The sequence below is a fragment of the Canis aureus genome, chromosome 3 (assembly GCF_053574225.1).
Source record: "Canis aureus isolate CA01 chromosome 3, VMU_Caureus_v.1.0, whole genome shotgun sequence".
NCBI lineage: Eukaryota > Metazoa > Chordata > Mammalia > Carnivora > Canidae > Canis > Canis aureus.
In genome coordinates this window covers 11574995-11598250 of record NC_135613.1, presented here as the reverse complement: position 1 = coordinate 11598250, position 23256 = coordinate 11574995, and the positions used below count along the sequence as shown (strand labels likewise).

At 43.2% G+C, this 23256-nt stretch overlaps 2 long non-coding RNA genes across 2 annotated transcripts in view; one reads left to right on the top strand and one right to left on the bottom strand.

Annotated features, from left to right (window-relative positions):
- LOC144308728 (uncharacterized) overlaps positions 1–15523 on the top strand; it is a 37161-nt gene extending 21638 nt beyond the window's left edge. Inside the window, exon 3 of the long non-coding RNA XR_013375068.1 lies at positions 15160–15523. This is a non-coding gene — a long non-coding RNA (uncharacterized LOC144308728). The remainder of the gene's footprint in view (positions 1–15159) is intronic.
- Positions 12847–23204, bottom strand: LOC144308726 (uncharacterized). The gene is made up of 3 exons (XR_013375067.1): positions 22909–23204; positions 18764–18930; positions 12847–14671 (listed from the first exon to the last, which is right to left on the bottom strand). It is a non-coding gene; the product is annotated as an uncharacterized LOC144308726 (long non-coding RNA).
- Positions 23205–23256: the final 52 nt, after the last annotated feature.

Below are 23256 nucleotides of genomic sequence, written 5' to 3'. Positions count from 1 at the left end.
ATGTCACTTTTTATAGTGGCTTTATTCATAATTGTCAAAAAATGGAAACAGCCTAAATGTCCTTCAGTTCATGAATGAACAAGCAAATTGTGGCACATTCACATAAAGGAAAGCTACTCAGCCAAATAATAATAATAATAATAATAATAATAATAATAATAATAAATCTCAAATGCATTAGGCTAAGTGAAGGAAGTCTGATTCAAAAGGCTATATACAGTATGATTTCATTTACAGAATAATTGGAAAAGGTAGAGTTATAGGGATAGAAAAACAGATCAGTGGTTTCCCAGAGGCTGGGAATGAGGGACAGACAGCTGTGCATGGAAATGTGGGAGGATGAAGGAACAGTTCTACACCTTGACTGTGGTGCTGGCTATGTGACTGTATGCATTTGACAAACACAGTAGGACTCTACACCAAATAGAGTGAAATTTACTGTTTATAAATTGTACCTCAATTTTTTTTAAGATTTTATTTATTTATTCATGAGAGACACACAGAGAGAGAGGCAGAGACACAGGCAGAGGGAGAAGCAGGCTGCCTCTGGGGAGCCTGATGTGGGACTCGATCCCGGGACTCCAGAATCACGCCCTGAGCCAAGGGTGGACGCTCAACCGCTGAGCCACCCAGGCATCCCTGGTACCTCAACTTTTTAAGAAGCATGAATAGGTTACCTCCAAACAAACAAACCAAACCAAAATTACCCGTGCTGAGAAAGGTGCCACTGAAACTTGGTCTCGTAGCTCATCCTTTAAAGTAACTTCGCAGAAACAGATAATCACCTAAACAATGGTTTGTTGCTTCTTTAGAAAGTAGAAGTGTCTTTATTGAACAAAACATATTTTTTGCACATTTTGGCTGCAGTATTGGTGCTAGAATATACTATTTTATGGGCCATCTCAATTTCTATTTCATATTTATTTATCGTTAGACCTCGACCACATTCTTATTTTTCTCCTTCCACTTCTTTGCCTGTAGGATGTACTGTACATACTCATGCCCTTTGTATTAATATATTAGAAATCTACAAGGGCGCTTGAGTGGCTCAGTGGTTGAGCGTCTGCCTCTGGCTCAGGGTGTGATCCCAGGATCCTAGGATCCAGTCCTGCATTGGGCTCCCCAGAGGGAGCCTGCTTCTCCCTCTGCCTGTGTCTCTGCCTCTCTATGTCTCTCACAAATAAGTACATAAAATTAAAAAAAAAAAAGAAATCTACAAATCTGTTGTATACTTTTTATATGGTTGGATACTTATAATCAAAACCTTTACTAGGGGGATCCCTGGGTGGCGCAGCGGTTTGGTGCCTGCCTTTGGCCCGGGGCGCGATCCTGGAGACCCGGGATCGAATCCCATGTCGGGCTCCCGGTGCATGGAGCCTGCTTCTCCCTCTGCCTGTGTCTCTGCCTCTCTGTGTGTGTGTGTGTGACTATCATAAATAAATGAAAAATAAAAAATAAAAAAAAACCTTTACTAGGGTATCAAATAAATTTAGTCTTACTAGAAAATAAGCAAATCCATATCCAAACCTCCTCCTCCAAACTTTTGGATGGCTTCTCGTTGTACTTGGAAGAAAATCCAAACTTTTCCTAAGTCCCCACATGACCTGGCCCCTACCAACAGCCTGGACATCACATTCCTACTGCATACCCCTCATACTTCACATTTGACCACATTGGACTTTGGGTCCTTAAATGAGCCAAACTTATCTCCACTTAAAGACCACTGACCCAGACAGATGTGGATCACAGTTCCACGCCTTCTCAACTACATAAATTGGCAAATTACTTAGTCTTGTGCCTCAGTTTCCTCTTTGGTAAATATGAGAATAATGATAATACCAATGTCATAGGGTTGTGGTGGTATCTGGGAAATTAACATACATAAATCACTTTAAACAAAGCTGAACATGTTGCAAATGTTCAATAAATATTAGCTATTTTTATTTCTGGTTCTGGAAGCCCTTGCCTTTTGTATCCTTTGTTCTTATGATCCAGAACTGTTTGTGTGCATGAGCATGGCTACTGGGCAAAATATCTTACAGAGGGGCTGTGGTTTCAAGTACACTAATAACAATGTTCTGGTTAAACTTTTTCCTTGGGGATAATATTAGATATACAGAAACATTGTAAAGATAGTACAGAGATTTTTTTTTTTTTAAGATTTTATTTATTGGGACACCTGGGTGGCTCAGCGGTTGAGCGTCTGCCTTCAGCTCAGGGCATGATCCTGGAGTCCCGGGATCGAGTCCCACATCAGGCTCTCTGCATGGAGCCTGCTTCTCCCTCTGCCTAAGTCTCTGCTTCTCTCTGTGTGTGTCTCTCATGAATAAATTTTTTTAAAAAAGATTTTATTTATTTATTCATGAGAGACACAGAGAAGAGGCAGAGACACAGGCAGAGGGAAAACAGGCTCCCTGCAGGGAGCCCGATGTGGGACTCCATCCCAGGATCTCAAGATCACAACCCAAGCCAAAGGCAGATGCTCAATCACTGAGCCAACCAAGCGCCCCTATGAGAAAGGGGAATTTATCATAAATAATCAATAACCCGGACAGTAATAGTTTTCAATACCTCGGCTAACCAGGACATAAAATTAAGCAACTGGAACGAAAAAAGGAGATTATCAAAATATTTCTTTAACAATGAACTGAAAATTAAAATACAAAAATTTTATTTATTAATAAATTTTGATCAAGCACCTCTCTATTCTTGGCACTTTTGCAAGTTCTAAATACTTTACAGATGTCAACTCCTCTGATTCTCACAATAGCAGGAAACAGGTACTAACACAAGGCACAGAACCCAGACACAGAAAGGTTAAGGAACTCGCCAAAGGTCACACAGCGACTAAATGGCTGAGTCAAAACTTAGTCCAAAGCAGCCTACTCTAGGTCAGCATTCTTACCCACCAGGCTATACTACCTCATAGCCACTAAAACATCCTATGCTGTATTGATGGTACTTAAGTGACAGTTAAAAAATCAATAAAGCAATAAAAATCATTAACTTTTGTTACTAAAGTGACACCCCCCTCCCCCCCACCAGCCCCTGGTTAATTAGGCCATTCAGTTTGCTGGCCAATTATCAAATGACGAAAGGAAGGCAGAGCCAAACTGCTCTGGTTGGCTTTTGTTCTATTGACATTTGTTGAGTGCCCTTGATGTGACAAGCACTGTGATAGGCACTGGGGACAGATAAATAAAGGGGCTCAGAGACAGATAATCGCCACATGGAAGCCTGTAGAAGGTTCAAGATGCGTCCAGGGGGACAGAGAAGACTTTACTGATACTCGTGTTGAATCTTGAAGGAGGAGTCAGGAGCAAAGAAAGGCTGGACTCATTGCCCTGCCCTTCAGACATGAGGCCTGCCCTCCAGACATGAGGCCAGGTATATTCCTTCCCCTCTTTACAAAACAATTTTTGGTTCCCTAGAACATGAGAACAGCTCTAGTTCCCTATCTCTGCCAGAGCAAATATTGAGAAATGTCTGGCTCAATGACTTCAGTGTTGCACCTTATTGCGTGTGCCACAGAATGGATCTATTCCTCCCCTCCCCCCCACACCACCCAGATGGGAATCATGTGGCTGTGGCAGAGAGATGTCCCAGTAAATCAGAGTGGGGAACAACCAGGGACTGCCAAAGAATGCAGATAGTGAGAAAAGAACAGAAAGAGAGTGACCAGAGACTGATCCTGCAAAGTTTCCTGCATACCAGGGCACAGGGAATGCACAGATGGTGATGGACTATTGCCTGACATCAGATCAATAATCCATATGTACAAGGCATGTGAATGCCAGCTGTTCTGGGGTCTCCCAGGAACTCCTGTCTCCTTTCTTAAAAAATAAGTAATGGTTACAAGTACACACATGAACATACATCAGTGTTTTCTTAAGAGATTTTATATATGACCAATCTTTCAAAGCAACCAATAAATTTGCCTACAAAAGTTACTGATTTTTACTGCTCTATTGATTTTTTTTAACTACCATTAAGTTAAAAAAAAAAAACAACTACCTCTAAGTTCCCACTCAGACGTCAGTGAGCCATAACATGAAAATTAACTGCAATGCTTATGTGTCTTGTGAGTATTTGATCAATGTGTTCTTGGCTTGTGCCTGTGCCAAAGCGTGGACTCTGGGAAAGTGTATATATTTCTAGATCTTTTCATGTTTGTGCATTTCTGAGGGCAGGGGCTATACTTGTTTAACTCGTTTTATACAGTGCTAGTTCCATGACAAGGGAATACTTAATTCAATTTAATCAAGAGGTGGATGCTTATTTCCAAAAAGGGGTTAACATACAAGCATCACACATCTCAATGTACACATTCACACATCTCAATTTTTAAAAACTCATAAAACAAATATAATTTACAAGTGCCAAATAAATCAGACCAAAATATGTATCCTAACTAATAAAAATGACAATCTGGGCAAACTCATATATTTTGGCTTGTTAACATTGAGTGACCATTCTCACCTGGGGACAATGACTTGGGTCTGAGGTAGGGAGGGTCAGAAGAAAATTGCAGCATAGCAGTAAAGCTTCAACTTCCAAAATGCTCCATGCATCTTCAAGTCATGTCTATCAATGATTTTTCCCTCTTAAAAAAAAAAAAGGTATTTTTCATGGTTATGCTTTCTGTCTCATGTGAAATATGGGAAGGTTCAGGTGTAAAGGTATACAAGAGAAAGTAAAAATGGTAGCTAACACTGACATAGAACTTATTTATTTATTTGTTTATTTATTCATGAGAGACACACACAGAGAGAGAGAGAGAGAGGCAGAGACACAGGCAGAGGGAGAAGAGAAGGAGGCTCCATGCAGGGAGCCCAATTGGGTCTCGATCCTGGGGCTCAGGGATCACCCTGAGCCAAAGGCAGACGCTCAACCACTGAGCCACCCAGACATCCCTAGACCTTATTTTTTTTAAGATGTATTTATTTATTTTAGAGAGAGAGAAAGAGAGCAGGGGGAGGGGCAGAGGGAGAGAGAATCCCAAGCAGACTGCCCTGACGTGGATCTCCATCTCACAACCCTGAGATCAGACCCTGAGCTGAAATCAAGAATCCAATGTTCAACCAAATGAGCCACCCAGACGTCCTTATGTAAAACTTACTATATGTCAGTCTGGATTCTAGGTGTTGTATATATATTAACTCATTTAATTCTCACAACTACCCTATGAGTTCAGTTTTATGCTCACTTACAATGGAGAAAAACTTTTCATTTCATTAAAGGAAACTTAGGTCCAGAAAAATTAAATATCTTGCTCAAGTTTACAAATCTATCAGGTGGGATCTGGGATTCAAACCCAGGTAGGCTGGCTTCTAGATTTATCACAACCACTAATCAACGACCAAAAAGAACTCCTTCAAGAACATTCCAGTCATTTTAATCATGAGTGGCCGTGGACTGGATGCTTAGTAGCTGGAACAATTAACCTCAAAACTTCTTAAAAACCACAATAAAGGGGCACTGGGTCAGTCAGTGGAGCTTGCAACTCTTGATCTGAGTTGTGAGTTCAAGCCCCACGTTGGGTGTAGACATTATTTTAAAATAAAAATCTTTAAAAAAAACTTTATCAAATATGTTAGTATATATGTCATGTGCATTTTTATAACTTGATAGTTAACAGAGACTCCTGAAAGTCTCTGTTACCTCTGATGATATTCAATCTATTTTTCCAACTTTACCCAAGCATCTGGTACCTGCAACTGCTTCCTCCATATCTGCTATCCCAGAGGTAACTTAAACTTAAGATGTCCCTATTACCCATGGATGCCTGGGTGGCTCAGCAGTTGAGTCTCTGTCTTTGGCCCAGGGCGTGATCCTGGAGACCCGGGATCAAATCCTGCATCGGGCTCTCTGCATGGAGCCTGCTTCTCCTTCTGCCTGTGTCTCTGCCTCTCTCTCTCTGCGTGTCTCTCATGAATAAATAAATGAAATCTTAAAAAAAAAAAAAAGCCCCCCCCCAAAAAAAATGGCCCTATTACCCAGACCGATCAGCACTAACTGTTCTAAACAATCTCCAGTCTCAGTGGCTTACTGAAATTAATGTTTATTTATCAATCACCTAAACTTCAAAGCAGGCATTCAAGGTTGTGATTTCTCATAAGAAGCTTTCTTGCAGCAGTGATTCAGGGATCCAGACTCCTTCCATCCTGTGGTTCTGATATTTTCACCACAAACCCTCAATGACATCCTGGTTTGGCGGAAATGGAGGTAGGGAAGACAGGGAGTGAATGTAAAAAAGGCAGAACCATTCTTAATGGTTTCAAACTGGAAGTGGCACATATCATTTCTCTTTAAATTCTATTGGCAAGGGCAGCCCTGGTGGCACAGTGGTTTAGCGCTGCCTGCAGCCCAGGGCGTGATCCTGGAGACCCGGGATCAAGTCCCACATCGGGCTCCCTGCATGGTGCCTGCTTCTCCCTCTGCCTGTGTCTCTGCCTCTCTCTCTAGCTGTGTCTCTATGAATAAATAAATAAATAAAAGCTTTAAAAAAAATAAATTCTATTGGCAAGAACTAGTTGGATGGCCCCATATATATTATATTCTCCCCTGAAACCTAGTTCTGCTTCAGGATTCACTTACTCAATGGATAAATATCTCCATTCGGGTTAGTTATCTATTAATGCAAAACATAGTGCCTCAAAACTTAGAAGCTTAAAACAACAATAAAATTTATCATCTCTCACAGTTTCTGTGGATCAGGAATTCAGGAGCTTAGTAGAGAGAGCATGCCTCAGAGTCTCTCCCAAAGATGCTGTCAAGATATATCTTGGGACTGGGGCACCTGGGTGACTCGGTTGGTTTAGCATCTGACTCGATTTCAGCTGAAGTCGTGATCTCAAGGTCATAGACATAAGCCCTGCACTAGGCTCTGTGCTCAGCAGGGAGTCTGCTTAAGGATTCTTTCTCTTCCTCTCCCTCTGCCCCTTGCCTCTCTGTAAAAGAAGAGAAAAGAAAAGAAAAGATAGATGTATCTGGGACCACAGTCATTCACCTCCAAGATGGTTCACTTGCATGGCTATTGTCAGAAAGCTTCAATATTTTGGGTGCTGGCTGAAGACCTAAGTCCTTTTCCAAGTAGACCTCTCCAGAGGGATGCTTGAGTATCTTGACAACAAGGCAACTGGATTCTCTCAGAGCGAGTGATTCAAGAGAAAGAGGAAGGCAGAAGCCCAGTGTCTTTTTTGATCTAGCCTCAGAAGCCACCCTCTGTCATTCCTATGGTATCTTACTGGCTCCATAGATCAGCCCTATTCAATAAAGAAGGGCACTGATGTCAGGAGGCAGGAGTCATTGTGGGCCATCTTGGATTATGGCTACTCTCCATTCAAGTTATACAAACTAGATACCTAAGCTCATCACTGACTCCTGTCTCTCCCCCACCCTTATATCCATTATTGGTATCTCTTTCTTCTTTTAATTCTGTCAGTTTTGCTTCTCATATTTCAGGGTTATATTTAGTAAGTATGTGTTTACAAGTGTTATAGATCCTTTAACCTTTTAGGATTGAGATGCCCCTCTTTACTAATACTTTTGTCTTAAAATTTATTTTGTCTGATATTAGTATAGCCACTTCAGTTCATCTATGGTTACTCTTTGCATGTATATTTTTCTCCCATCCTTTTACTTTCAACTCATCTGTGTCTTTGAATCTGAAGTATGGTCTCTTGTAGTTGGCATACAATTAAATATTTTTTTAAAGATTTATTTTATTTATTTGAAAGAGAGAGAGAGCACAGGGGGAGAAGAGGGAGAAGGAGAGAATCTCTAGGAGACCTTGTGCTGAGCACAGAGTGCAACACAGGACTCGAGCTTGAGATCATGACTGAGCCAAAACCAAGAGTCAGATGCTCAACTGACTGCACTACCCAGTTGCACCAAATTGAATCTTTAAAAAAAATCAGTCTGACAATCTCTGCCTTGAAGTTGGGTAGTGTCATTCCTCCAAATCTGATTCTCTTTCAACATTGTGTTGGCTCTTCTTGGTCTTTTATTTTCCAAATAAAAGAAACCAGCCTTGCATACCTGAAATAAATCCCATTCGGCCATGGTATATAATTCTTTTTATATATTGTTGGATTCAATTTGCTAATATTTTGTTGCTAATTTTTACATCTGGGTTTATGAGAATTTGTCAATATTCACAAAATAATTTACTGGGATTTTGTTTGGGGTCCTATTGAATCTACAGATCAACTTGGGAAGAAATGACAGTTTGACACTATTGACTCTTTCTATCCATGGACATGAAATATCTCTCTACTTATTTAGTTCTTTGACATTTTTCATCTGAGTTTTGTAGTTTCCCTTATATATATTTTGTACCTATTTTTTTTAAAGATTTATTTATTTATTTATTCAGAGAGAGCGAAAGAGAGGCAGAGACACAGGCAGAGAGAGAAGCAGGCTCCATGCAGGGAGCCCGACACAGGACTCGATCCTGAGTCTCCAGGATCACACCCCGGACTGCAGGCGGCGCTAAACCACTGCGCCACTGGGGCTGCCCCTATTTTGTACCTATTTTGTTATATTTGTGCCTATTTCACATTTGTAGTACTAATGTAAATGGCATTGTTTTTTAATTTCAAATTTCACTTCTTCATGGCTTTATATACAGGAAAGTGGTTAACCTTGTATCCTGAAACCTTGCCATAATTGCTTATTTGTTTTGTTTTGTTTTTTTGGATATTTTTCATAAATGATCATGTCATCTGTTAACAAAGATGGTTTTCTTTCTTCGTTCCTAATCTGTATGCCTTTTATTTCCTTTCCTTGTCTTAATGCATTAGCTAGAATTCCAACTATGATGTTGAAAAGCAGTGATGAAAGAAGGAATATCCTTGCCATGTTCCCACTCTTGTGGGAAAGCTTTGAGTTTCTCATCATGAAGTATGATATGAGCTGTACATTCTTTTATAGGTATTCTTCATCAAGTTGAAAAAGCTCCCCTCTATTCCAGGTTTACTGAGAGTTTTTATCATGAATGGGTGTCTAGAGTTTATAAAAGGTTTTTCTGCATCTATGGATATGATCATGTGACTTTTCTTCATTAGTATGCTGATGTGATAGATGACATTAATTAATTTTCAAATGTTGAACCAGCCTTGCATACCTGAAATAAATCCCATTCGGCCATGGTATATAATTCTTTTTATATATTGTTGGATTCAATTTGCTAATATTTTGTTGCTAATTTTTACATCTGGGTTTATGAGAAATATTGGTCTGTAGTTTGTCAGGTTTTGGCATCAAGGTAATGCTGGACTCATGGAATGGGTTAAGAAGTATACCCTCTGGTTCTATCTTCTGAAAGAGAGAACTGATATACATTTCTTCCTTAAATATTCAGCAGAAATCACCAAGGAACCCACCTAGGCTTGGTACTTTCTGTTTTGGAAGGTTATAGATTATTGAGTCAACTTCCTTAGTAGATATAGGCCCATTCAGATCATGTATCTCTTGCTGTGTGAATCTTGGCAGATGTGTCTTTCAAGGAAATGGTCCATTTCACCTAAGTTATCAAATTTGTGAAGAGTTGCTCATAATATTCCTTTATTATCTTTTAAATCCTTGGAATCTCCAGTGATATCACTCCTTAACATCCAGTGATATCTCCTCTTTAATTCCTGATATTAGTAGTTTGTGTCATCTTTCTTTTTTCTTAATTAGCCTGGCTAGAGTGAGAGCAATCTTTTCAAAGAATTGGCTTTCAGTTTATTGATTTTCTCTACTGATTTCCTGTTTTATATTTCATTGATTTCTCCTCTAATTTTCAATATCTCTTTTTCTTCTGCTTACTCTATTTATTTGTTTGTTTGTTTGTTTGTTTATTTGACAGAGAGAGCAAGCACAAGCAGGTGTAGCAGTAGAGGCAGAGGGAGAAACAGGCCCCCTGCTCCCTGGACCCTGGGATCATGACTGAGCTGAAGGAAGACACTTAACTAACTAAGCCACCCAGGCACCTCACCTTCTGCTTGCTTTAGATTTGCTCTTCCATTTCTAGTTTTCTACAGTGGAAGCTTAGATCGTTGATTTTATATCAATCTCTTTTGGTAAATGTTCCATGTGAGCATGAGAGGAATATGCATTACGTACATTGGTTGGATAAAGCAGTTTATGGATGTCTATTATATTCCTAATCTTTTTCTTTGTACATAAGCATAAATGCAACCTTTATGTGTATATATACATACAACATACACATACAAACAATAGATACAATTTGTGTAAGGTTCCTTGAATAATAGATCTAATTTGCATAGGTATAATCTGATGGTATACTCTATGCATCAAGCTTTTTATCACACATTTTCATATTTTACCTTAACCTGCATATTCGTGACTTTAATAACCCCAACTGTTGACATTTGCTTGGAAAACTTTACTTGTGCCTGAGTACTACTAAAATCTTTTAAAAAACAAAACAGAAAATCATCAAAAAGATTCTAAGTCCTATGGTGAGTACTGATTTCCCAAGATTCTATGACTTGTCAAGGTCATACTGGGGTGATACTAGTTTACTAGGGCTGTGACACAAAGGACCACAAACCGGGTTGCTTAAACAACAGAAATTTATTGTCTCAGAGTTCCAGAGGCCAGAAGTCCGAGATCATGGTGTCCACAGTGTTGGTTCCTTCTGAGGGCTGGGAGGGATAATCTGTTTCATGCCTCTCTCCAGCTTATTGTGGTTTACTGGCAATCTGTGACTTAAAAGTGCATCCTCTTGCTCTCTGCCTTCACCTTAATATGTCACACTCCTTGTGCACCTGTGTCCAAAATTCCCCTTTTATTTTTTTAAAAAGATCTTATTTACTTATTCATGAGACACAGAGAGAGAGAGAGAGAGAGAGAGAGAGGCAAAGACATAGGTAGAGGGAGAAACAGGTTCCCTGAGGGGGACTCGATCTCAGGACCCTAAGATCACGACCTGAGCCAAAGGCAGATGTGTAACCATTGAGCCACCAGGCATCTCAAAATTCCCCTTTTAATAAGAACATAAGTCATATTGAATTAGAGGCCCACTCTCCTTCAAAAACTAGTTACATCTGCAATGACTCTATTTGCAAATGAAGTCACATTCTCTGATACTGGGGAGTTAGGACTTCAACATATGAACTTTGAGGGAACAGAATTCAACCCAGAACAAGGAGCAAATAGGAGTATTGGTATGACAAACTGGAAAGACAACAGAATTTGGGTTCCAGTCTTAGTCTGTTATCAATCTGTTGCTGACCTTGAGCAAATTGGCCAAAGAGGGGAGATCCTATAGATGATACCAAGGCCTCTCTTCTGGTCCTGTTGTTCTTGAAATAGCACTTCTGGGGGCAGCCCCGGTGGTGCAGTGGTTTAGCGCCTGCCTTCAGCCCAGGATGTAATCCTGGAGCCCCAGGATCGAGTCCCACATCGGGCTCCCTGCATGGAGCCTGCTTCTCCCTCTGCCTCTGTCTCTGCCTGTCTCTCTCTCTCTCTCTGTGTGTGTGTCTATCATGAATAAATACATAAAATCTTAAAAAAAAAAAAAGAAATAGCATTTCTGTGGGAAGACTTAAAACATAAAGTTCTAAATTAGATGTTGGATTTGAAACAAGTCATCAATTCAAAAGAGAGACCTTTTGAGAGGACTGTAGTATGAAGAGTCCCAGCAACACAAGGGGCAGGATCCCTGGGATTGATTTGCTAGAGTTGCCTTCATATACATGGTGTCATAGGACCATTGCCTTCAGGCCGTGATAATTTCCAGCCTTTTAGGAGTTGCAACACCCAACATGTTACGGTTGTTTATTTGATTTTGTGACACTGCCCATTATTCTCCACCTCCCTGAAGCCTCTCTCCCCTCCAGCTCCAGCCCAAAGGAATGGCCAAACATGAACTTACCTTTAAAAATTAATTAGGTCTTCTAAATTCTATCATACCATAAGATAATCCTATCCCCTTTGTCAAAGATATAAACAAAAGAAATGGCCACTGGGCACATAAATGGATGTTGGAGAGAATACTTAGGACCACCCAAAAGACCATTTGCAGGAAATTATGAATTATTTTTTAATACCACCTTACACTATTTTAAAGCGCTTTCACAATAGCAAGTATGTAAATTTGGATGTCAAAGTTACTGGAAAAAATATAAATCACTAATGTTAGTTGGAATAGGGAGTTATAGATTTATGGGTGATTTTTCTATGGGTGATTTTAATTGCTTCTCTACGTTTTTCTCCATTTTAAAATATTTCTACTACAGTAAGTGCTGCTGCTAATTATCCAAAATAATATTTACTTTATTTATTTTAAAATATTTTATTTATTTATTTGACACAGAGAGAGAGAGAGAGCACAAGCAGGGGGAACGGCAGAGGGAGAAGCAGGCTCCCCACTGAGCAAGGGGCCCAACTCTGGGGCTGGATTCCAGGATCCCAGGGTCATGACCTGAGCCGAAGGCATATGCTTAAGCACTGAGCCACCCAGGTGCTCCAGTAATATGAACTTTAAAAGATGAAGTTTATTCCTCTAGTCAACAAATGTTTATTGTGCACCTACTGCATGCCAGGCACTGTCACAGCAGTAAAAAAACAGCTCCTGTGGGGCTTCCATTTTTGGAGTGGGAGGGGGACGGTGAGTGATTTTATTAGGCACAGATCACTTGTTCTTCTGTGTAAATGTTTACTCTGAGCAGATTTTTTGGGGGTAGGTGATATAAGTGGGGGGATAACATGTGCCCCCAAAGAAGGAAATGCTGCTGAATGGAGAAGTCTGAAGGTGGTGAGCAACACCTTTCATCTGTATCCAGATTTTTTTTTAAAGATTTTATTTATTTATTCATGAGAGACAGAGAGAGAAGGAGAGACATAGGCAGAGGGAGAAGCAAGCTCCCTGTGGGGAGCCCAAGGTGGGACTTGATCCCAGGACCCTGGGATCACACACTGAGCCAAAGGCAGACGCTCAACCACTGAGCCACCCAAGAATCCCAGTATCCAGATTTTACTGGAAACTGGCTCTTGAAGTCAGAGCTCCATCCTTCCTGGTCCCAGGCTGCCTCTTGTACTCAACTGCCCTCCCAGGGACATTGTGAAACTGAGTTGGGAATCACTCACAGCTGGGTGGTACTGGTCAAGGTGGCGCTAAGAACAGGACAGGGCATTCTGCTGACGTCACTGTGCAGAAAGCTAACAGGGCCCATACTGCGGTCCCTTGGCAGGTCAACAGGTTCTAAGCCACCTCTGAAGGCAACACACTGGATATGTAGTGAGACGAAAAGATTGAAGGAACTGTTTTGGTTAGTGCACATATGCTGTTCCTGATGTCCTAAGATTTAGGCAACTGCTAGTTTTGCCAGCACCTCACCGACTTTTTCACTGAGCACTATAATTGAAACTACAATGCTCAGAGGGCAGAGGCACTACCAAGGGCACAAAGCTCTAGAGAGGTCCAGGACAGAGACGGATCATTACACAGAGCTTTGATTTGCCATGGCCAGGTTTCTGACACGGCCCACCAGAGTGGCCCTTCGGGAAAACAACGTGGTAAGACACATCCAGACACAAAAATATACATATTCCCTGACCCCAGAAATTCCACTCCTGACAATTTATCCTACAAAGAAAATTATCTCTGCATTAGCTGTAATATTGTAGCATTGAAAACATCCAAAGTGCCACAATTTCATAACAGCTAAATAAACTGATAATATCATTCATTTAACGAATCCACATTATAATAATGAGTATAAACACAGTTGCAAAGGTATATATCCCATCCTAGAAAAGTGTTTGTACTACTCTGCTAGTGCTGCTGTAACAAAGTGATCCAAACTGGGTGATTTAAACACCAGAAATTTATTGTCTCACAATTTGGGAAGCTAGAAGTCCAAGATCAAGGTGTTAGTAGGAAAGGCACCTCGGGGGATCCCTGGGTGGCGCAGCGGTTTGGCGCCTGCCTTTGGCCCAGGGCGCGACCCTGGAGACCCGGGATCAAATCTCACGTCGGGCTCCCGGTGCATGGAGCCTGCTTCTCCCTCTGCCTGTGTCTCTGCCTCTCTCTCTCTCTCTCTCTGTGTGACTATCATAAATAAATAAAAATTAAAAAAAAAAAAGAAAGGCACCTCGGTGGCTCAGTGGTTGAGCATCTGCCTTCAGCTCAAGTAATATCCTGGGGTCCCGGGATTGAGTCCCACATCAGGCTCCCTGCAGGGAGCCTGCTTCTCTTTCTGCCTATAGCTCCCCCTGCTTGTTCTCTCTCTCTCTCTCTTTCCCTGTGTCAAATAAGTAAGTAAAATCTTAAAAAAACAACAACAACAACAAACTAGTGATAATAACCATCGGGGATAGCCTCCACAGTGATCCTTGCCTTCTGGTGGTCATGCCCTCGCATGGTTCTTCCACATGCAATAAGGGCTGACCTGTGTGACCAGTGATTCCACTGAGGAGGTGATAGCATGTGACTGCCAAGGCAAAGGTCAAAAAAAGCATTGCAGCTTCCACTTTTATTTATTTATTCATGAAAGACATACAGAGAGAGAGAAGCAGAGACATAGCAGGGAGAGAAGCAGGCTCTCTGCAGGGAGCCTGATGCGGGACTCGATCCCGGGACCCCAGGATCTCGACTTGAGCTGAAGGTAGATGCTCAACTACTGAGCCACCCAGGAGTCCCAATAAATAAAATCTTAAAAAAAAAAAAAAAAAAAAGGTGTTAGTAGGATTTGGTTTCTTCTAAGGGCTGTGAAGGAAAAAGAGTCTGCTCCAGGCTTGTCTGCTACGCTTGCCAATGGCCATCCTTTCCCTGTCTCTTCACACGGTCTTCCCTCTATGCATGTCCATCTCTGTCTTCAAATGTCCCCCCCCTTTTTTTATAAGGACACCAATCATATCGGATTAGAGGCCCACTCTAACAGCATCATTTAACTTGACTATGTCTGTGAAGACTCTATCTCCAAATAAGGTCATAGTCTGAAGTACCAGAGGTTAGCAGTTCCATATATTTCCCCTCCCCTTCCTCCAACAGGAAGACGTAACAGTCTTTTACAATGACAGTGTTTTATGACATAATGCTAAGAGAAATGGTAACAACAGCAAACTCTCACTTGGCATTTTCTATATCCCAGGTAATGTTATAAACGCTTTAAATATGTTAAACTCATTCAATCCTCACAGCACTCCTATGAAGTATCAGGATCCTCATGCAGCCAATAAGGAAACTGAGGCAAAGCAGAGCAGAGGTAAGTTATTTTTCAAGGTCACATAGCTAGCAAGTGGTGGAATCAGGCTTTGAACCCAGGCAATTTGGCTCCACAGACCACTTAACCTCCTCCTCATACTGCAAAATGGTATATATTATATTTACAACAGTATTAAAATATGTAAAAAAACATATTTTTACAGAAAAAGTCTTAATAGAATATGCAAAAATTAAAGTAGTTTCTAATTATGAGGAGTTATTTGTTATGTTACATTACTTTTACAATTAATACATAACATGCATTTATAGACTTCCTAAAAACAAAGAATGCTTTGAAAATGCTTCCGCAACCTAAGAAATTTCTTAAGAATACCATAAATCAAAAGATCAGTGATAGGCAGCTGGGTAGCTCTGTTAGTTAAGTGTCTGCCTTCGGCTCAGGTCACGATCCCAGGGTTCTGCGTTGGGTTCCCTGCTCAGCAAGGAGCCTGCTTCTCCATCTCTTTCTGCCTATAGCTCCCCCTGCTTGTTCTCTCTCTCTCTCTCTCTCTCTCTCTCCCTGTGTCAAATAAATAAATAAAATCTTAAAAAAAAAAAAAAAGACTAGTGATAATAACCATCGGGGATAGCCTCCACAGTGATCCTTGCCTTCTGGTGGTCATACCCTCGCATGGTTCTTCCACATGCAATAAGGGCTGACCTGTGTGACCAGTGATTCCACTGAGGAGGTGATAGCATGTGACTGCCAAGGCAAAGATCAAAAAAAGCACTGCAGCTTCCACTTTGGTCTCTTGGATCTCTTGCTCTGGGAAAAGCCAGCTGCCATGTGTGGATACCCAAGCAGTCCTATGGACAGCCCCACTGAAGAGGAACGAAGGCCCCCCAATCACAGCAGCATTAACTTGTCCACCATGCGAGTGGATGACCTTTGGAGCAGATCCTCTGGCCCCGATAAAGCCTAGATGACTGCAGCCGTAACCAAACTCTTGGCTGCAGCCTCATGGGATTCTCATGAACCACCCAGGCAAAGCACTCCTAAATCTCTGACCCACAGTGCCCCCTGCAAGATGTCCACAGCCTACTCCCTGGAAACTGAAAATGTCACCTCACATAGCAAAAGCAACTTTGCAGATATGATGAAGTATCTTAAAATAGGGAAATTATATCCTGGATTATCTGGGTGGGCCTAGTCCCTGGAGCCTGAACTCTAACATGCCTGGACTCTAAATCTTTTAGGGGAGGGGTTGGGCAAAAGAGGGCTCTAAACTTTTTGCAACCTTTTGAAATGGTAGAAACTGTAGGAAGGGTGATTCTTTTTTCTTTTTTTTTATTCATGATAGTCACATAGAGAGAGAGGCAGAGACATAGGCAGAGGAAGAAGCAGGCTCCATACAGGGAGCCCAATGTGGGATTCGATCCCGGGTCTCCAGGATCGTGCCCTGGGCCAAAGGCAGGCGCCAAACCGCTGCGCCACCCAGGGATCCCGGAAGGGTGATTCTTAATTATGTACGTGGACAGCTTACACTGAGAGGAGTCCCCCAGGCTCTGAGGGCTGAGCCTGCCCTCGATAATTTTTCTTCCTCTAGAGAAATGGGTGCTTGTGCATGAGGTATAGAAACTATTTTTTGTTTTATTTTGTATCAGAAAAAAAAATTTTAAGATTTTATTTATTCATGAGAGAGAGAGGCAGAGACACAGGCAGAGGGAGAAGCAGGCTGCCAGTAGGGAGCCTGATGGGGGACTCGATCCCAGGACCCCAAGATCACACCCTGAGCCAAAGGTAGATGCTCAACCACTGAGCCACCCAGGTGCCCTGGGCTGTGAGCTTTAAAAGATAGTCTTGGGGCCTGGGTGACTCAGTTGGTTAAGGGACTGACTCGATTTCAGCTCAGGTCATGATCTTAGGGTCATGAGAGCAAGCCGTGCGGAGGTCGGTGCTCACTAGGGGGTCTGCTTGAGATTCTTTCCCTGGGCCCCTCCCCCTGCTCACAGGCATGCACGCACACAGTGTTGCTGGCTCTCGCTCTCTCTCTCTCAACTAAATAAATAAATCTTAAAAAAGAAAAAGTCTCATTCACTTAGGAGTCCACACAGTTCCTGATAAATAATAACAGGGACAGTAGGACAGTAGTAACAGCTAATACTTTTATAGTACTAATATATCCAACCACTGCTTCAAGTGTTTTACACATATTTACACATATTCATCTGATTTAATTCTAGGAGATGGATACAATTACCCCTATTCTGCAAACAAGGACACTTGGACACAGAGAAGTTGAGAAACTTCCAGGTCACTTATTATTCAGGGAATACTGAACTAAACTGAACTGTGTGCTTTCTGTATCACACCTGAGATGAGAGAAATAGAGTTACCTAGGCCCAGGTGGGCAGGGAAAGGCTCAGGCTGAGGGACAGGGACATGCTGGGGAGGCCCCAACCTGAGCCTGTGCTGCCGCCTGCTGGCCAGCTCTGCCCTCGCTGCAGGCTTAACCAGGTCACAAGTCCCTCCGCCACCTGAGCTGGAGTCTGGAGTCTGGTGACCAGCATAGGATGTTCTAAGAGGGAGAGGGAGCCAGGGGATCATGCAGGGACTATGCAAGGATTGCCTCTGGATCCACTCACCTGAAGGACTTCCTCCTGTTAGGGATGGCTGAATGAAACCACTCAGAGTTAAGAACAAAATTGGGAAAGTAAACCCTCTGCCCCAAATTGCCTTAAAAGGTACCCCAAACCAACAGAGATGTTTATTTTTATTTACTTATTTTTAAAGATCGTATTTATTCATTCATGAGAGATACAGAGACAGAGGCAGAGACACAGGCAGAGGGAGAAGCAGGCTCCTCACAGGGAACATGATGCGGGACTCGATCCCAGGACCCTGGGATCACGACCTGAGCCAAAGGTAGATGCTCAACCACTGAGCCACCCAGGTGTCCTGAAATGTTTATTTTTAGGAAAAAATTTAGGTGAGAATTTGGATTAGTTTCACATTAGGTTAGGCTCTCCTTTAGGATGGAAAATTGAATGCTAATTTATATTAATAAATTAGTTCTCAAACGGGATGCTTCATGGAACTATTAAAAAATGCAGATGCACAAAAAAAATGCAGATGCACAGGCTTTTGTGAGCCTGCTAAGTCAGAAGAGGCCGGGTATACTATTTCTCCTCAGGGCTAGCCTCTCAGCTACATTTTCCCAAACCCACAAAGCATCCCACTTTCCCAGTTTAAGTGAAGGCAATGCCCTTGCCTTTGTGCTTCAGCAGAAAACTGTTATTTTACAACTCTGCATTGTAGATAATCGATAGCAATGCAAAAGAAAAAAAGTTTTGCCTATAGAGATGCAAATTCTATTTTGTCTGGTAAAGATTCAACTGATTTTCCCTTTCCTCCTTGCAAGCAATCAGTTTTGCCTCCTTCGTACGCTCATTTATCATTCCTGATCTACACTGGGTATGTTCTTCAGATTTTCTTTTGAATCTGTTGTAACACCTGCCTGATTCCTTCAGTGATGACTGAGTTACATAAAATGTTTAGCATGTGTCCATTTTATATCTGAATGAGAACTGTGATCTTACCTTTTTAGGACATTTCTTGTTAACACACCAATGGCGAGTACTTTCTTTTTCTGCTCTTTGGCCGTCTGCTCATGGTGCTCTTTGCTTTGGTTGAACAATCAAGAAGTTTCCTCAGAAAAGAGCTCCCATCCTTGTTACCTTCCACCATGTGCATAATGTCAAGGGTTCTGGGAACAAGGTAGATAACCCAAAGGTTTTACACTTCTAACTAAGGCAAAAGAGATGTCAGAGTATTGGTTCCTAATCTCTCTACAAAAACAAGAACATACACTAAACTAAAATTAAATAAACTCATCAGATTTTCATTGGGCTCTCATTCAGTCACCTTACTTACTCTTTTCCTCACTATCAAATGATTAGTTATTGAGCAATGCAAATTCTCTGTGCAATGAAAATGGCAAAAACATGGGCAGCCCCGGTGGCTCAGTGGTTTAGCGCCTGCCTTTGGACCGGGGTGAGATCCTGGAGACCCGGGATCAAGTCCCACATCGGGTTCCCTGCATGGAGCCTACTTCTCCCTCTGCCTGTGTCTCTGCCTCTCTCTCTCATGAATAAATAAATAAAATTAAAAAAACATATCATTCCAGGGAGTTGACTGGCTAGAGAGACAGACTATACAAATAAATGTAAGTTTTCAAATAAAATGCATGTATTGAACCAAAACTGCAACAAATTTTTCAATTCAAAAAACTTCCCTACTCAGAAAAGGGAGAGGCCAAGATGAGCTGGAGTCAAGGAATGGACACTGGTTATCCTCTGCTAAGTAACAAATCCAATTTCTCCCCCTTCCCAACTTTGAAGCATAAGACAACCATGTTCATGGATCCCGTGGGTCAGGAATTTAGAAACAACCAGTGAAGATGGCTTGTCTCTCCTTCACAACGGAGCAGGAACTGAGCAGGAAAATTCAAAGGCTGGAGGTGATTCAAAGACTAGGAAGGGAATCATTGAGCCTTCATTCAGCAACCCCTGGCAGGTGACATGGGCGATCAGCTGGGACCACAGCTGGGGCTAACAGCCACAACACCCACACATAGCTTTTTCATGTAGCCTAGGATTCCTCACATTATTGTGACTGGGGTCCAAGAGGCAGGATTCTCAGAGAACCAGGAGGAAGCTCCATGGCCTTTTATGACAGGCCCTAGAACCCATGTTGTCTCTTTTGACACATTCTATTCAGGGCCAGCTTCACAGGATGTGACCCACTCAGTCACCCAGGACCCCATGCTTAGAACAGCCCCATCCCTGGTTTAATACTCTGCCTTTACCATCTTGAAATTCCTAATATTATTTGCACAAAGGGCTCCCCATTTTTATTTTGCACTGGGCCCCACAAATTACATAGCCAGCCCTGAATCTCTTCATCCAGGTAATCACAAAGGCCTGTCCAGGCTTGGGGGGCGGGGGGGGGGGGGCGTCATTAGATAGAGACTTTCTTCTTTTTTTTTTTTTTTTAAATATTTCATTTATTTATTCATGAGAGACACACACACAGAGAGGCAGAGACACAGGCAGAGGGAGAAGCAGGCTCCATGCAGGGAGCCTGACGTGGGACCTGATCTGGGGACTCCAGAATCACACCCTGGGCCGAAGGCAGGCGCCAAACCGCTGAGCCACCCAGGGATCCCCTAGATAGAGAATTTCTGTCTTGATGGAGCAGTGGCAAGGTTCTGGAAGAGTATGTGGGACTCGAGTTGTGACCTTTTTTAGAAACGGTAAATTTGCCATAAAAGTTTTGTGGAGAAGTTAAGGCACTATGTGGACTTTGGAAAGACTTTGCTCCACAGCCTCCCACAAAGATATATCCAGGTCCTCCTCGTTCCACAAAGCATCCAAGGAGAGTAAAAAAGGAATACTTGTCTGTCCATCCTTCCACTCAGCAAACCCTTACTGAGCACATAAGGGGGAACATTTACAGGTGACTCTTAGAGACCTCAGTAGGTCTCTAAGAGTGTTCAGAATGACAGGGTCTGTGAAGGCAGAAGAAAAAGCAAAGGGTGAATAACTGTTAAAAAGAGAGAGAGAGAGAGAGAGAGAGAGTGAGAGAGAACTAGGGGCCCCCGGGTGGCTCAGCGGTTGAGAGTCTGCCTTTGGCTCAGGTGGTGGTCCCAGGGCCCTGGGATCAAGTCCCGCATCAGGATCCCCACAGGGAGCCTGCTTCTCCCTCTGCCTGTGTCTCTGCCCTTCTCTGTGTCTCTCACGAATAAATAAATAAAATCTTTAAAAAGAGAGAGAGAGAGAGGGAGGGAGAGAGAGAGAAAACCCAAATTGGAGTCATCTGCCCCCCTCCCTGGCCTCCAGTAACAGACCAATAAGAAGTGGATCAAGGTAAAGATACAAAACAAAACAAAACCAAGGGAAAGAAAAAGGTAAGGTGGTAAAGGCATTGGTTTATTTGAAAAGAGGGTTCCAGGGCCCCAGCACTTTGCCACCTCACTAACCATTCCGCGTCTGCTTGTTCGCCAGGTCTCCTACACAGTCACACCTGTCCCAGGCTCAGAACAGGATGCTGCTGGAATAAACACTGGTGGGAGGCCCTAGGATTTGGCCCACAGTGCTTCTCTAAGATAATGTCGGGCAGGTAGGCCTGGACCACCCCCTCCTGGGGTTCCTCCTACCTCACTCAGCACTTCTTAATCCTTTTCCAGTTTAGCTCTAAGGGCTCCATTTCCCTGGGGCTCTGCCCGAGGCCTTCCTAGGCATTCTAGTTCCTCCCTCAAAAGGCCAGCACCTTTACAAGGGCAGAGTACCTCGCCCCACCCGGACCTGCTCCAGACTCCTTCATCCATCCCTTTGCCACCGGACGTCTACACCGGCATGAATCCTAGCCACATCGAATTTAGCGCGTCCAAAATGAAACTCCCCACTTTCCCCCCTACCTTCTTCCCTCAGGCTTCCCATTTTGGTAAGCAGTTGCTGCCACCGCTCTCACTCCTCCACATACTTAAGTTCTTCCTCCAAACCACAACTGGGATCCACTCACTTCTCACCAGCAACTGAGTCACTATCTCCCCTCACTCAGTTGCTCTGGTAACTTCTTAATTTTATCTCTTGCTTCTAAGCTTGGCTCCTTATCATTCAGCCTCTACACAAAAGCCAGACTGGTCTTTTAAAACCGTAAATCAGGGACGCCTGGGTGGCTCAGTGGTTGTGTCTGCCTTTGGCACAGGTCTTCATCCTGGGGTCCTGGGATTGAGTCCTGCATGGGGCTGCCCCTGGGGAGCCTGCTTCTCCCTCTGCCTGTGTCTCTGTGTGTCTCACGAGTAAATAAAATCTTTAAAAAAATAAAAATACAGAAATAAAACCATAAATCAGGGGTACCTGTGTGGCTCAGTGCATTAAGTGTCTGACTCTTGATTTCTGCTTAGGTCACGATCTCGTGGTCATGAGATCGAGCAGCTTCGAGCTCCATGCTGGGTGCGAAGCCTGCTTAAGATTGTCACTCTCGGGCAGCCCCGGTGGCTCCGCGGTTTGGCGCCGCCTTCAGCCCAGGGTGTGATCCTGGAGACCCTGGATCGAGTCCTGCGTCAGGCTCCCTGCATGGACCTGCTTCTGCCTCTCTCTCTCTCTCTCTCTCTCTCTCTGTGTCTCTTGTGAATAAATAAATAAAATCTTAAAGAAAAAAAAAAAAGATAGTCTCTCTCCCTCTCCTCTTCTCTAAAAAAAAAAAATAATAATTTTTTAAAAAGTGACTCAGAGCAAGTCACTCTCTTGCTCGAAATCCTTCAGTGTTTTCCCCTTACTTACTGAATGAGAATGTGGCCTCTTCACCGTGGAGACCCTATACTACCTGCCTGCTCTCACCTCTCAGCCTCATCCTATTCCCCACTCGCTCCCCTGGAACCGGTTTCAGCTTCTCTTTCTAGAACATTCTCTCAGCCATCCCCACGGCTGCCTTCCGGGACTCACTCAACTCAAAGATCCCTTCTCAGATCTGCAGAAAGAAACCTGCCTTCCTCGTTAACTTCTAGACAGTCTCTGCCCTCAGTGCCCTCTCTTTTCCCGCACATGCTAAGAGGGAAGCTCCTTGCAGCCGCTAGAGGCCGCCACTGTGTCCCCAGGGCCTGCTGGGTGGGCGCTCGCGTATCCTGGTCTAAAGGATTAATTAACAGGCGGAGGTTCCGTACGCTTTCAAATATCCTTACTTGGCAAAAAAGGAAAAGCCGCGTGTGCTGCGTAGTCGTTTTGAAAGTCTGACACTGTTGTAGTAGATGAACTGGCCTCAAGGCCCCTGGACGACACAGTTAGAAGGACGGCGGGGCGGAGAGCGAGCTAGAGGAAGGAAGAGACGGCTGGGAGGCCGGGGGCAGAGGACCGAGCGACGGGGTGCACGGGCACGCTCCGGGGATGCCACCCACCTTTCGGGGTCACCGAGAGGATGCGCCAGGGAAGGTGTCGGCGCCCCTCGGCGCGGAGAAGCGAACCGGGCCCCCGCGCGCCCCCTGCCGGCCCGCACGCCCAGGTGAGCGCCTCCGAGCCCGCCGCGCCGCTGC